Consider the following 15,752-nt stretch of genomic DNA (forward strand, 5'->3'; position numbering starts at 1 on the left):
AATTCTAATGATTGTGTTGGATCATTTAAATTCAGTAGCCTATCCTCCACAGCTGCAAAGTCTCTCTGAGTGTTTCATTCAAACCATCTAGCTCCTGTGAAGAAGCAATATGACTGCCAATGTTCCCTTAGAGCTGCTAAGAAATAACCATTAAAATTTGCTTTTAATGGTATTACTTACAACACAGTAATTTAGTGAGATACGTGTTGTTCACAGACATTGCAAATAGAGATTGTTTGCACAATATTCAGTAAGGGCAACCAAATTAATAGTTTTGCCAGCACATGTTATTGTAAATGTACTCAAAAGACTGCAATCAATTATCTTCAGAGCACAAAATACAGCCTATGTCCAGTTGCACAACACCCTGTAACATTTTATTCTTGCCTACACAGAAAAATTTCCAAGAGCCCATGTTGCATCTCCAGCATTCTCATTGTTGTCCTAGTCTAAAAATAATGTATACCTGCCTATTCTTTAAAGATGATATTTTCACATATGGAAGAACTTTAGTGCAGGAAAGTTGCTACGGAAATCTATGATTACATTTTTTGGCTAAAAACCTTCCAGACAGCTCTGTGTCATATCAAACTTTGCATTTCATGCTGTAGCTGGCTACAAATGTGTTAATACATATCTGATGGGCAAGGGGAATGTTTTGCAGTAAAATCATCTAGATATTTTCCAGCAGAGGGGAAAGGTACTTTCTGCGGTCAGTGACCAACGTTTCAACAAACAGAATACCATACCAGTGAACAAGGGAAATGCAACTCCAACGTATTCAAATGCTTTACACTATATATAAAAAGGGAAAGATCATTGGAGCTGCAGTAGTTGTGATATAAAATTGCAGTAGACTTTACTGAGCACGAAAATAGAGCACTATAGCTTTCTACGTTGTCCCTGTCCCCACAGTCTGGACAGAAATGGGAGCTCGATACTCCTGTACTCACCACACAGCAGAGCTGTTCAAGCATCACAAAAAGTAGAATCAATTCAGCACTAAAACAGGCCAAAACAGTCAGATATTAATCTGCTGCCATCACCAAGCCAACTGAAGAAGTAACTACTGATCAAGCACTGAGTGCTTCAGCAAATAATCCACCAACACGCTTGTTGAAAAGTCATCATTCTGCTGTACTTCGGGGCAAAAATTACCTCTTTTTTTTTTTTTTTCCTTGGGGGGTGGGGTGGGGGGTGGGGAGGGATGAGGGGCGTTTCCCTTCAAATGTTTTCTTGAAGTCCTTTATCTTGATATTTACCAGTATACAGAAAATGGAATGCGTGTGGGACACATATCTGTGAAATCCAAAAGCCCTCATCTACCTCCAGGCTTGTAGTTTCTTAATGCACAGGTTTCTGCCTTAGTGAGAGCACTAGGACGATAACCAGGTTTATTTTTACATTTTGCAGTTTTTATATTCCCAAGTCAGTCACATACATAAGCTACTCATAGAGGTGTGATTTGACATTTGTAAAAAAACTGTAATGTAAAGGCAGATCAGATGTATGAGAGTGTCATATCTTTGTCTACGCCTCTACTCATGTTCTTGTTGTACTGAAGATTAATACCCAGATGCATCACTTTAACTGTTTGCTCAGCCATGTTTTAAAATATATCTCTTCAGTAAATATATTTTGGTTAAGTCTGGTCATTTTATAGAACCATCATAGAACACAGTCACAAAAAATGTTCCTCAATACACTTCAAGAAGCATAACAGCGGTAGGTGTACTGGTCTGGTTTAAAAATTGACAAAATCTCTAAGCTCTAAATGTTCACCCACATTTATTCTGTGAAGCTGTTTGCCAAATTGATTCACACTGTCATTCTAGAAGCAGTGATGGAGGATATAGAAGATCTTGCATCATAGAATAGTAGTCCCAATTGAACACAAAACACTTCAAAAATTCAAGGCATATCTCTGCTTTGAACCACAATGACAGTAAGTTTTTCCAGTCTTGAAAATAAAACAGGTCTTGAAGTTGATAACATTTCCTTTGTTACTGGTGAGGTTTTTGTTTGTTTGTTTGTTTTTAATTTGTCTATTATTTAATTCTTTATAAAATGTACATCCTGTGCCAAGCTTAGACTGAAAATGACTTATTTGGTAGTGAGTTCTGCCTTATTTATTTATTTTTTTTTTCAGTTTTCATTTAGTTAGAAAGCTCATGGATTACTTAAAAATAGTTGTACCATGAACAAAAGAAATGGGAAGTGCTGTTTTCTCTGATCTAAAAAATTATGGAGATCTTTAGGATATTTGTCCCTAACTATTTTGAACACATATACCATAAGTAACAGAGAAGAAAAATCATATACTCATTTGCATATGCAAGGTAATTTTACTGAAGTCTTTCCTTTAAGATCTCTGTACGCACAATATTTTTTACAGGTCTAGCACCCAGGTGCAAACACAACTAACACTGAAAGTTTGAAACATCACACAGCTTTGCTGTTACACATTAGCAATGTTTATATGAATAACAGAAATTTCACGTAGAACCCACTTGTCTCCAGAAATTCTGCACTGCCAAAAGTCAACATTAATTATATTCATGATTGTCCTGGTTTCAGTTAGGACAGAGTTAATTTTCCCCCTAGTAGCTGGTAGGGTGCTATGTTTTGGATTAGGATGAGAAGAGCGCTGATAACATGCTGATGTTTTAATTGTTGCAGAGCAGTGTTTACACCAGGCCAAGGACTTTTCGGCTTCTCGCTCTGTCCTGCCAGCGAGCAGGCTAGGGGTGCAGCAGGAGCTGGGAGGGGACAGACCCAGGACAGCTGACCCAAACTGGCCAAAGGGGTATTCCATACCATCTGACGTCATGCTAAACAATATATAGGGGTGGCTGGCCGGGGGGGGGGGGGGGGGGGCGGCTGCTCGGGGATAGGCTGGGCATCGGTCAGCGGGTGGTGAGCAATTGCATTGTGCATCACTTGTTTCTTAGACATTATTATTATTAATACTATTATCATTATCACTATTATTATTATTGTTATTATTATTTTCCTGTCTTAATAAACTGTCTTTATCTCAGCTCACAGGCTTCACTTTCCCGTTTCTCTCCCCCATCCCAGAGAGGGAGGGGGGAGGGTGAGCGAACGGCTGTGTGGTGTTTAGCTGCCAGCCGGGCTAAACCACAATGATCTTTACATCTGAAGTGGACAGTGGATAAGAATATACCTCTTTCTTCTTTTTGTCTTTTCTTTCTGGCTTTCATAGTCTTTGTCTGCCTGACAAACAAACAAAACAAAACAACAACAAAAAAAAACACCACTACCACCAAACAGTAACAAACCAAAATCAAACCAACCAAACAAAACCTTTGGATTCCTTTGTTAGGTGAAAGGGACTCTGAGTCTTGCAGGACTGAGCCTTGCTCACAGATATAGGCAGGCATTTGGTTAAGGACCCTGCATTTTGTGAAACTTACCGCCTTGCCTTGTCAGGTGGAAATTCTGGGGTTATAAGAATGGCTTCTTTCCATTCCAGTGTCTAGGGATTACTAAGTGAGCTGCTATTTTATTTTTTTTGCTCCTCTTCCAAGTACTAATCTCCTTTCCTACAGCTGAGTAATGGCACAGAAGGAAGAATGGCAAAATAGAGGTCCCTGATCTATGTAAATATTATTTTTGTGTCTATTTCATAGTATTTTTGACAGACTCTGCTATAAACAGTTTTCTGCAGGCTTTCTAATTTTGACCATTGCAACTTCTCAGCAAGTCAAATAGGTCTCTCTAAGTAGGGTAGATAAGCATGACAGAGAAAGGGTGTCTATAAACAGAGACAGAAAAAATACAAGTTCACATCTGGGTCAGTGAACAATCGCTGGTGTCTGGGAAACAGTGTCATTGAACAGCAGCACTTAACATTGCTTTAAAATATAAAGTGCTCCTGGTCTGATCCAACTCTCATTGAAATCAGAGGGAATCTTTATCCTGATTATAATGGGAGCTGGATAGAAACTTAATCCAAATACCAAGCTGATTACATCCTTAATACGTTCCACAAATCTAGCTATTTATTAGAAACATGGACTACTACATAAAACATCATCTGGAAATCAGAGTGCCTTTGGACTGAAGGGAAAATAAATAAATAAATAAAAATTGAAAAAAAGGAAACAGAAATGTGTGAAAATAGTTTGCCATTGGCAGAAGAGTTGAGTGAACTTACTAGCATTCTGTTATATGAACACCTGCAAAAATGTTGAAAGGGGTTTTTCTGTTCCTACTTTGCATTCAAAAAATGGTATGCAAATGAAAAATAAAGCATTAAATATGCTCCAACATTTGTAAATTCAGCATTAAGTGTGGTTTTGCATTGGCACATAGTTAAGAGCACCAAACTGGCAAATATTGTTAAACATTTGAAACGTGCTCGTACAAGTGCTTGTTTGCACCTGGTGGGTGTGTAAAGCATAGAGCTTTGCAGATGCGCTACATCTCCTGTCACAGCAAACTTTGAATAGAAGATCTTACTTCCAAATTCTGCCCCACCTTCCAGGGTAAATGCAGATGAAAATGCTGATTTCATTGGACAAAGATTGTAGTAGGTTGACATCACTTTTGGCTGGCAAACTTTTTCAAAACTTCTTTGCCAGAACACTTCAACTGCATTTAAAACTGGAGAAATGTCCTCAGAGTACCTAGAAATGCCAGCTCAACCCACCAGCCAGCCTGATCGCTGAGTGGAAGATGTGGGAGACACAGGCTGCCCTGCCCAGACATGGCCTGTCAATGTCTTCCTGCCCCAAAGCAGCACATTAGGAGCTCCAGGGAGTCACCAGTCCATCTGTAATTGGGGAAATTCTTAGATGCAGAAGTCAGCAAGAAATATGAGTTTCTAGACACATCACTGATGGATTAGCTGCACCTACAGCGATGTCCCATCTGCTTCTGGCAGGTTAAGCTTTGCAATCGCTTAACCTCATTGAAGTATTTGATGTTTTTCACACATTCTTCCATTTTTTCCTGTCACTATTCTAGTGTATTAATTACAAAACTAGCCATTATGTCATTGATCCTTCCAAGGTTTCATTACTGTGAATAAAAAATAAACAATTTTTACCCCAAATAAAGTAACCAAGAGAAAATATATTGCGGCTGGAAAAACCCTGACAGAAAGACAGATGACCAAAGACTGAAAAAGGAAACACATGGCCTTCAGGAAAGTACCTGAGGAGAAGCAAGACCAGAAACTATCTCATACACAGACTAACAGGTGGGAAAATAAGAAGCCTGAAGGTTTACTAAATACTAAAATCTTTTACATCTTAGACTCCAGTCTCTGGATGCATATTCTGACACAGGTACCTAGCTCTCTGGCTTTGTGCTTATTTTTCTGAAAATTTAAAACTAGGTGTTTCCACGGGCAATCTTAAAATAATTATTCCTCAAGTTACTTCTTAGCAATTAAATCAGATAATGCTTGAATATTTCAAATGTATTTTAGCCATTCAGATTACTTACTGCCTGGTAGGTTTTCCATTTCTCTCTGTGTTAGGTAATCTTGATAGCATAATTAAGATGTTTAAAACTTTTCATTAAAGCTTCTTGGTATATTTAAAATTTAATTAAATCATAGCAATATTTCAGCTTTCATTAGATCCTTTTAAAGAAGCGGCAGAATATTGCTGTATAAACAACATATACTCCATGATAACTGTTTTGTTCTACTGCTTAATGAAAAGGAAATAAAGCCTCACAGAGATGCTTTAGAACATACATAATATTGCTGCCTGTTTCTGTCTTTTCAAAAAAAAAAAAAAGGTAATTTTATTCCACATTTCAAATTCTATTACAGCTGAAAAAATCAGAGTAGTTATATGATGAGCTGTAAAGCTAAAATGGAATCATGTAACTTGCCAAAAGTTAGGTACCACATAATCAGATTGCTCTGTGTGCTTGCAAAAGTTATTCTGTGTTGTTAACTTTTAGTTCACCTTTATTTAATCATTATTTGACCTTCTCTACTACTCACTTGAGTCTGATTTTCCAAATTTTTAAGTTGTCCAAGAATCTGTCATTTATCAATGTTAATAACTGTGACATGAAATCCTGGCTCACTTGAAAACAGTGGGACTTTCCTATTACTTACAGAGCAAAAGTCAAATACAACTCATAGACTTTCTGCAGAAAACCCATCCTGCCCCATGCTGAGCTTAGTCAACTGACTGTAATGCTGAGAACAATTTACCTGGTGACAGCTTCGGCAAATCAGGAAGCACAAGAAAGAGAGGAGAAGGAAGAATATTGTGTATACTCACATCTTGCAAATGTGGAGCTACATAAAGAACTTTTTAAGTTAACTGACAAATTTTGTTTTCTTAAGCGAAGAGTAATAAATACAATAGTTTTCTTTTTGGGTGGCATGTAAATACTTCCAACAAGATAAAGTCTCATTGTTCCTGTCCTACAGAGCTTGCACCTTAAATTTATGTAACAGAAGAACGTAATAGACTAATCAATCTTTTTATTTTCAATAGCGTTCTGTAAATTTCTTCTTCGCTTTTTTTTTTTTTTCTGTTGAAAATTGAATGACATGACTTTCTAGGAGTGAATACTGTCATGAGCCTAAGATGTTACTTTGGCTGGGTGGAAAAGCAGGCATTAAGATTTACAGCTGACAGAGAAACAGCACACAAGGAGAATGAGCAGTTTTCCAAAGGTCAAAGCATAGCCATGAGCTGAACCCAGATTCCCGAGTCCCATGTATATGTAAACTGTAACACCATCAATTTATAATAGTCCTAAAATTAATTACTTTAACTCCAGCTTCTAGCACATTCAGAGCCATCAGTACCAGTTCCTGTGGCTTTGTTACAAGTTATTGTATCTGACTCCTCAAGAGTTGACGTTGAACTATAAAAATAAAATAAGCAGGGATCACTAGGTGCTCAATGCAATTTTTTACTTCCACTTACTCCATTTGGAAACATCATTATTTATCTCACAAGGTAAGTGAAATAATACTTTTATGGGCTCTCAGTCGTTCCCTTTCAGATTACTATTCTGATTTACAAATTAAAAAGCTATTTTTTTCAACCAGGAAACAATACCAGTAGACTAAATATTTTATGTTGTTGTTACTGTTTTAACAGTTCTGTAGTTTGCCAGTATCATCTCCTCTCTGGCTGTCTGTTATTATGCAGTAATGTTAAAAAAGAATCCACCCAAGGAATTGTCTCTGTAGTACATAACCATGTTCAGTTTCTATTATTGTTTGAAACATGCAATTCAAGTTCAAGTGGGGTTTTGCAACCAGACAGAAATCTTAGAGCTCGAAATGAACTCTCTCTAACCCAGGACCTTTCTGGCTCTTGCTTTCTCACTCTTTCTTCTTCTCTCCACCAAGCCCAAAACCAGATAACACTATCCTGCTGCGAATGTTTTAAAGTCACCCAACAGCCCTGGCAAATGAGAGAGCTGTCATAGTTTTCGGATGAGAAAATCATCTGCAGCTCGCAGAGATCTATGAGTTGATAGGAGTTAATTGACAGCTTGCAGGATTTGGTCTCCAGGCAGAGTTAGAGGGAATGGGAGCCCTGTGAGTTTCATTTGGGCAGAGATAAAGCAGGTTTTTATTCAGAGCTCATGGAGAGAGCATAATTAACCTTTTAGAAGTTTTAAGAATGATCAAATTGTTATTCATTTTTGCAAATGAGAAAAGAGAGCTTCTTTCTCTGCTAGGAAAATGCCAGTGCAGATTTCAAGGTCACTTGATGATTTCGTTTGACTGAAAAAATGGAAATTGGAAAAAAAAAAAAAAAAGGGCATAAAATATGGAGATTGATAACTATCATCATAAAATCAGGCATCATTTGGGATGTTAAATGAACAAATGTTTTCTAACACGATATACTTCAGATACAATTTACTGTGTGTTCACATTTGCCTGCTGGACTGCATAGGTGATTAAGGTTTCCATAGTTATTATAAATAAGGAAGTTGGCATAAGCAGCTTTCTTAGCTTTCTTTTATGTTGCTAATATAATATATATATATACACACACATATATTAATTCTTAAAGAGAAAATGGACCATCGTAAGTTAAGTGGCTTGGTTTTCAAGATGTGTGGCAAAATATTTTCAAATGCTGCAGATTCCTGGGATGATTATGTTACCACAGAGTAGGAGTACTTAACACGTTTTTTCTGTAAATCAAAAATAAATATTTCTTAAGTCACTTTAACCATTAACATAAACTAACAAACAAACAAAACAGATAATAAGAGAAAGTCATAGAATCACAGAACATCCTGAGTTGGAAAGGACCCACAAGGATCATCGAGTCCAACTCCTGGCTCCACAAAGAACCACTCAAAACCAGACTTTGTGTCTGAGAGCGTTGTCCAAACGCTTCTTGAACTCCAGCAGGCTCAATGCTGTGAACACTGCCCTGGGGAGCCTGTCCCAGTGCCCGACCACCCTCTGGGTGCAGAACCTTTCCCTCACACCCAGCCTGACCCTCCCCTGTCCCAGCCCCATGCCGTTCCCTCGGGTCCTGTCGCTGTCCCCAGAGAGCAGAGCTCAGCGCCTGCCCCTCCGCTCCCCTCGTGAGGGAGCTGCAGGCCGCCATGAGGCCTCCCCTCAGCCTGCTCTGCTCTGGGCTGAGCAAACCAAGGGACCAGTGCTGCTCCTGATATGTCTTTCCCTCTAGACCCTTCACCAGCTTCACAGCCCTCCTTTGAACACTCTACAACAGCTATATATCTTTTTTTTTTTTTTTTTTTTTTTTTTAATGTTGTGCCCAAACATGCACACAGTGCTGGAGGTGAGGCCGCAGCAGCACAGAGCAGAATGGGACAACCCCTTCCCCCGACCTGCTGGCAGTGCTGGGCCTGATGCACCCCACGGTATGGTTAGCCCTTTTGGCTGCCAGGGCACACTGCTGGCTCATGGTCAACTTGCTGGCAACCAGAACCCCCAGATCCCTTTCCCTGGGGCTGCTCTCCAACCTCTTGTCCTCCAGTCTGTATGTACAGCCAGGGCTGCCCCACCCCTGGTGCCAAATCCAGCACTTGTTCTTGTTACACTTCATGCTGCTGTGGACTGCCCACCCCCATGATTTGTCAAGATCTCTTTGTCTCTTTGTCATGATGTTTTTTGATGGAAAAACAAAACCCTCAGATTTTCTCTTATTGACCAAACAAAAGCTTTCATTAAATGTAGACTAATATGTCCATGCTTCAGTTTCTGTTTGACTAAGTTTCAGTCTTCTAATTGCAAAAGTATAACGTCTTTCCTCCTTGTGTTGTTTGTAGCATATATATAACTTCTAGAGCAATGACAAGAACAGAGAATCAGCTGGGGGGGGGGGGGGGGGGGGAGGGGGACAGGTAGTAGATCTAGACTCTAGGGTTGCATAGAGGCAACATGGCAATCAGCAACCACAAACAAGACTGTCAATACATCCATTCTTCCTATCTAAGTTGTAGGTTTTATGATGCTCCCCTAGATCCAGTGTTTAGGAACACACTTCTTTGTCCAACCCTTCATGGTGTTGCTGATCTCTACCTGCACTATCCTTCTTTTCCTTTTTATCTGCTCTCTTGCACTCTCACTCTTTCCCCACATGACTTTTCAGACCTGAGACCCACACAGTATGATCAAAGTCATTGCAGTGCTTCACATTGTTTTCTCTGGTGCAGTGGTTCTTAGTGAACTCCAGCAACTCCAGCTGCTGGAGTTTTGCTGCTACAATAGCAAGATAAACTACAGATTGCAAGAGTCCCTTCTGTAGGTGGGTTCCTGGCCCTTATTCTGTAGCTGACTGCTGTAGGATGTGCTCTCTGCCTCTCTTATTTTTTTCCTGTATGGAAATAAATGCTAAAATTGTGGAAACTTTTGACACACAGTTTTAATAACAACCTTGTAAATAAGTTTACTGCTTAACGAAATCAGGTTAGGGAATGAGGGATCACAGACTTTGCAATGAGACTTTAAAGAACACTTTCCTTTAGCTCGCAAAAATTATCTTATCTTGTTTTGCTTGAAGTAAATCCTTACTATTACAGTACATGAGGGAAAGACTGTTTTGGCTTCCTAAAAAACGTGTGAGGATAAGGAATTCTTGGCATGTTTTTTTGTTTATGTTACCTGCTCTTTATCATTATTTTTTTCCCCTCTCCTAAATGCTTTTGTCCTTTTGATTTAGGCAGGCTGAATGGTAAGCTGATATCCTTGGTAAAGCTCAAAAAAGTGCCGAGACTGTGGTTGTCTTGAGCTACCTCTTAATTCTTGAAATATATTTAAGTAAGGCAGGATAAAGAAGTCATAAATAACCATTTGTCTCTTTTTTTTTTTTTTTTGGTGTGGCATTGTAGTTACTGTGCTATTGACTTTATTAATAAAGAATGCAGAGGGCTAGGCTATGAAAAGCTGTTTTTTCAAATCTCAGTAATCTAAAATTCATAGCTCCACTCCTCACCCAAGTGAATGGAAAAGCTCTATACATCCATGTTTTCCGTTCCAGTTAGGCACAACCTCCCTTCTCAGAAAACAACACAAGTCTCCCCGCTGATGTACCACAGCCCCCTGTTAGTAGATGGAAATCATAATGCTCTACCACAGAAATGTGAGTAGATTTTCAGTTGGAATGCAAGCAAGTCCCTAAGAGGAGAACACTTCTGATGAGACTCTAGAAGGTTCTCCAGGTAAGTCTTTTTATTGCCATGAAATATTCATACTCATATCATGGGTACCAGCAAACAGAAAGACTTTCATTAATAACACTGCTAGACAGCTAAATGTTCACCTATACATTTTAGCCTAAAACTCATACAGTTTTACCAAATGTGTCTGTCATATCAGTTTCAAAAAAATAATAATGAGCTAGCTTATATCTTCAAGCTTGCAGCAGGTCTTTTGGTTTTTCATTCCAGAAAACTTATTTAGTTTTTACCATATGAAAATTATAGACACAGTGACATTTAAACCTTTGCTTTTCATACCATTTCACACTTACACCATTTTAAATGACAGCTATTAACATTTACAAAAATCTTTCAGAAACCAAATGTTCTAACATGCAGAATTCCAATTATACTGTGTAAGAGGGTTATCGACTATTCTTCTACAAGAATACTTTGAAGTGCTTGGTATTAAACCAAGAGCTAAAATGTCAGTTGCACATAGACAATAAATTAAGGTTTATAAAACCATGTAAGATTTATTTAATATTACAATTTTGACCTTTAGACTGCCTTAACCATAGCTTGCTTAAGTTTTCCTCTCTTGCCTTCCTTCTTTATCTGCCTAATCTTACTTGAATGTTAAACAAAGGTTGTGATGCCAGTTATGCAAAGTAATATAAACCATTCATACTATTAGTACTTTCTTACAAATGTTGTAACACAGTCACATAAACCATGTTTCATTTTTCGGCAGAGATGTTTTCTGAATTGCTCAGGGAGTTCAATGAGCAGCATTTCCAGGGCTGCCAAGCCACAGCTGTTTAATGTTCAGGTTTTCATTACAAATATCCAAAACTTTAAATGAAATGAAAAACTAAAAACACAAATGCAGGCCATCTCTCATAACCTACCAACAGACCTTGAGAGTAAAACCAGCAAATTCAAAAGAGAAGTGGCAATAACAGGAGAAGAGGACTTTTGTGTTGAAGGAAAAAACAATGCTTGCTGCAAACAGGTCTAAGTGGATGTCATTTTAAAACACATTTCAGCTCAGTTCACAGTAAATAAAATATTATCCTGGAAAATAAGGGAAGAATTAAGAATTTTTTGTGGGATTCACACTAAGGAGACTTCCTCTCTCCAGATAAAGAAGCTCCTGTCAGAAGCTAAGTATCTAACCTAGTTTTGCCTTCTCTCATTTCAGAGGTATTATTGATTAATAATGACCAGAAAAGTCAGGAAAGCAATCAGATGTGGAAATAAATGCTGAAGAATCTACAAAGAATGTCTGCAGACGCTTACCACTGAGGAAACATGTACTAAAAGATATAGCAATGTATACCCAAGAAAACTGAGGAATGTCCGGAGACTGTACATGGAAATTAGAAACTTAGCTTAATGATGCTTTTTCCTTGAAGGAAAAGGTGAGTGGTGCTGAGGAGAGTTCATAGAGGAAAACACGCCAGGCTTGCAGATGTCATGAAGGAAATGGAAGAAGCAAATGCGGAAAACTGCATTGAAACTCTTCTCCAAATAATATTCTGCCATGAGCTGAACTGTGAGACCCAGATGACTGCAAGGGCACAAAAATTGCCAGTGCAGAGTCACCACATGGGAGCTTTCCCTAGACATTTTTCCTCAGATGTCTCAACTACAGAGATAAGGTTAAAATGTTGAGATTGACTGGACAAAGATCAGAAATTAAATTCAACTCCATGTTCATTTCATTCTATCCAGACTGTAGTTTAAAGATCCAAAGAGGTCACTGTTATTTTCTGAAATTTGAAGAAAGTCCTTAGAGATCAAAATGTTCACTATGTCACAGCATGTTCCTTTCTCTGAAGTTGAGAGGTGAGCTCCAGTAAATGGGAACACTCCATTTTCTAACTTTACCTGAAAGCAGCTTAAAATTTCAGCTTTGCCAAAGCCAAAGAATTATTTCTTCCAGCTCGCTTTGAGAGCAAGGATTTTAAAACATCTTGTTTGGTTTTTGTTTGTTTTCACTACAGCCAAATATCTCAATAACTATGCAGAAAAAGATATTGTTATTACAAGATAATGTATTTTTCATGTGGTGTGGATGACAAAGTTGAAAATATAATTTTTTTTTTCTTTTTTCCTGATAGCAAGCCTTGGTGAAGGCATACATGACTGATAACTACTTTCCTTCCTCGACATCAACACCAAAAAAAGTCCCATGTCAAATTCTTAGCTGTAATTTGATCTGGAGAGTGCTCAGCTCATCCAATTGTGCAGCCCCACAAATCATGTACTGAATCCACCTTTTCTAACACTTTCCAGCTTCTCAAATTCTTTGTCTCTCTCTCTCTCTCTTTTTTTTTTTTCCACCTTCTTCTCCACTTTTGTGGTTACCGAAGAAACAGTGTTTCTGGGAAGAGCGCAAACATCATAGGAAAGTGTTCCATTGCCTTCTCCCATAAATCTTCACTTGGCCCACACAAGTCTCTGTTTTAATTCACATTCTCAAAGTTCGTTCTGCCTTTCAGCAGTTTCCAGCATCCAGAAGGGCCCCTTTCCTTTCCGTTCCTCTATAATCCCCAGCAATTTCATTGTTCTGTTAACAGACAGATAAATAACTGTACTGAAAAGGCAAATCTTAAATCACTGCACAAGTTTAGGATTTTTTTTCAGCACAACTGAAGCTTTTCCTTTAATGTTGCTTTCAGGCAACACTCCCTCAGGATTTTTATCTGTCTCAATGCATAGCACAAAACACAGACTCCTGCTATAGAAGTTTGTCATAATGAGAGGTGCAGAATTCCTGATGTCATGTAAAGGAAAATTAAAAGTCAGATTATAATAGTTTGAATGAAATGGGTTTTCTGTGAAGAGTCATTGCATGCAGTCTAGCACTAAAATTGGTAGCAATTATTCGCAGGGTCAAGGTCCCACAGAACAGTCATCTCAAAACAATACAATGGGCAACTTTTCCCAGAACAGTGTAACACCCAGCAGAGAGGCAATATTAGGGAGCTGCAGGAGAGGCAAGAAAATTAAAAGGTTTATGTCATTGATTGCAGAAAAGAGGAGCCTTCAGTCACATATCAAATCAATCACTCTGTTTTGGTCTACTACATTATTTGTTCATTACTTTTAGTAGTGCCTTTAATTGTATGCAGTATGATGAGCTTTGCAGACTTCTTGAGAATTCTACAACATTAAATCTGGAGACCTAACAGTTAAGTCTTTACTTTTTTTTTTTTTTCTTTTATGTTGTCTCTCTCTCTTCTCCCCCCTCCTCTTCCCCTGCCCCTGACCAGTGCTATATAAATGGGGTGAGGGCACTCAATCAACTTTATTGAGCCACAGCACTTTCCATACCTCTCAAGTGTCTAGATTTTATTGGAAAGTCCACCACTTACAGGAATTTGAATTATGGGCTACGTGGTGTTTTCATGTTTTGTTCCAATTTTTACTCTGTGACCACTGAAGTTGCAAGCAGGCATCTGTGGAGAAATGCAGACAGATTCCTGTAAGTTAAATTGACTGCATTGACTCAAATACTGTGCAAATTTTTGCTGCCACCTAGAACCAATATTGATTTAAAGAAGAATAAGAAAGAAAAAAAAAAAAAAGAAAACAGTAGACTAATCAATATAATTTATATATCCAGCATCACCACTTCCATGCCCACCTTTTCTTAGTGTATATTGGGCTTGTGAAAGCTCTGCAGTGCATTCTGGAATGGTAGAAGTATAAGGCCAAATACATTAAAATTGGGATTTAAATACATTGCAACACTAAATAAGATAATGATTAATGCTACTAAAAATTGTAGGACAAAAGAACTTGAGTTTTTTTACTGTCATTTATAATGTATGGTTATTACATGAATTTTAAAGTCTTCCCTCACTCACCCTAGTATGTTTAGCTGCATACTGAGCTAAATAAATAAGTGAAAGAAACCATTTTCATGTAGGACATAATAACTTTCCATTCAGTATGTGGTGCATTGTTAAACATTAAAGAACAGCTCTGTTTCCTGGATGCTAATGAGGATGTTGTTAGATTTAAGTGGCACTACAGCCAAAGATCCTTACGATTACCATATGCTTTAGACTTTCCTCATATAATTCCTAGGACTAGAAGTCACCAGTAGTACTCCCTCTGTCTTTTCAAACTGTCTTTGTAACACCAGTACATCACTGATTGTAAATTTAAGTTGTAAATTGTGTTGTAATTCATGAACATTAATTTTTGGCACCATCTAATAGTTAGCATTTTCCTTCAGTGCTATGAAAAGGAAGAAGGCTAAACGGACAGAATGAAGATAGAATGAAGAAAGTGGCTTCAGCCAAAGGCATTTTGTGTAGATGGAAGCTTTTTTTCATTAGTGTGGTATGTAAAGAGCAGGATACAGGTAACTGATATTATTTTGGTTGTTAGAGCCCTATTTTCTTATCCTGTGCATGTGAATTGCACTTGCTGTGCAAGTGCAATTGAGGTGGTTGCATATATGAATGAAATGAGCAGTTAAAGCAATTGTGCTCATATTTTGAGTACAGACTTTGGCTTTGTATCTTTAAATCTCTAGACCACCAGCTGTCTGTAAGAACTGCTCCTTCCATCATCTACTTTGATCAGATAAAAAATGAAACTGAGTGGCACAACAATACATAACAGTTTGGAGCTAATCTTGGGAGCATTAATGAATGCTCTCTCTCTTTAATGTCAGGCCTCCAGCTCTAGCACACAAGATGAAGAACATTTCATTTAAAGAAATTGTGGGGTAGGTGTAGTCAGAGAAAATATAACCGTGCTTCAACTATTCCTTAGGGCTACCTGGGAGCCATGACCTGACTGAATGTCATTATCTGGCCTCGAGAATCTTTCCTGTTTTAAATGATCTGTGTACCACATGCAATGCAGACACCTACTCAGCCATTTGTGACAAATACTGTCATACAGCACTCACATTATTCTAATAGTGAAATAGAAAATACGTTCCAACTATGAAAGTAATTAATATAAAAGAGAGGTTTAAGATATTGAATAGTTTGGAGTGTGCATATACCACTTCCCATCTATTGCTATATAACACACGATTGCCCTCAGACGAAGTGTTCCTTCCTGCAGTAAGTGGAACTGAA

Source organism: Anser anser, assembly GCF_964211835.1.
Source record: "Anser anser genome assembly, chromosome: Z".
In the NCBI taxonomy this organism is placed as follows: Eukaryota; Metazoa; Chordata; class Aves; order Anseriformes; family Anatidae; genus Anser; species Anser anser.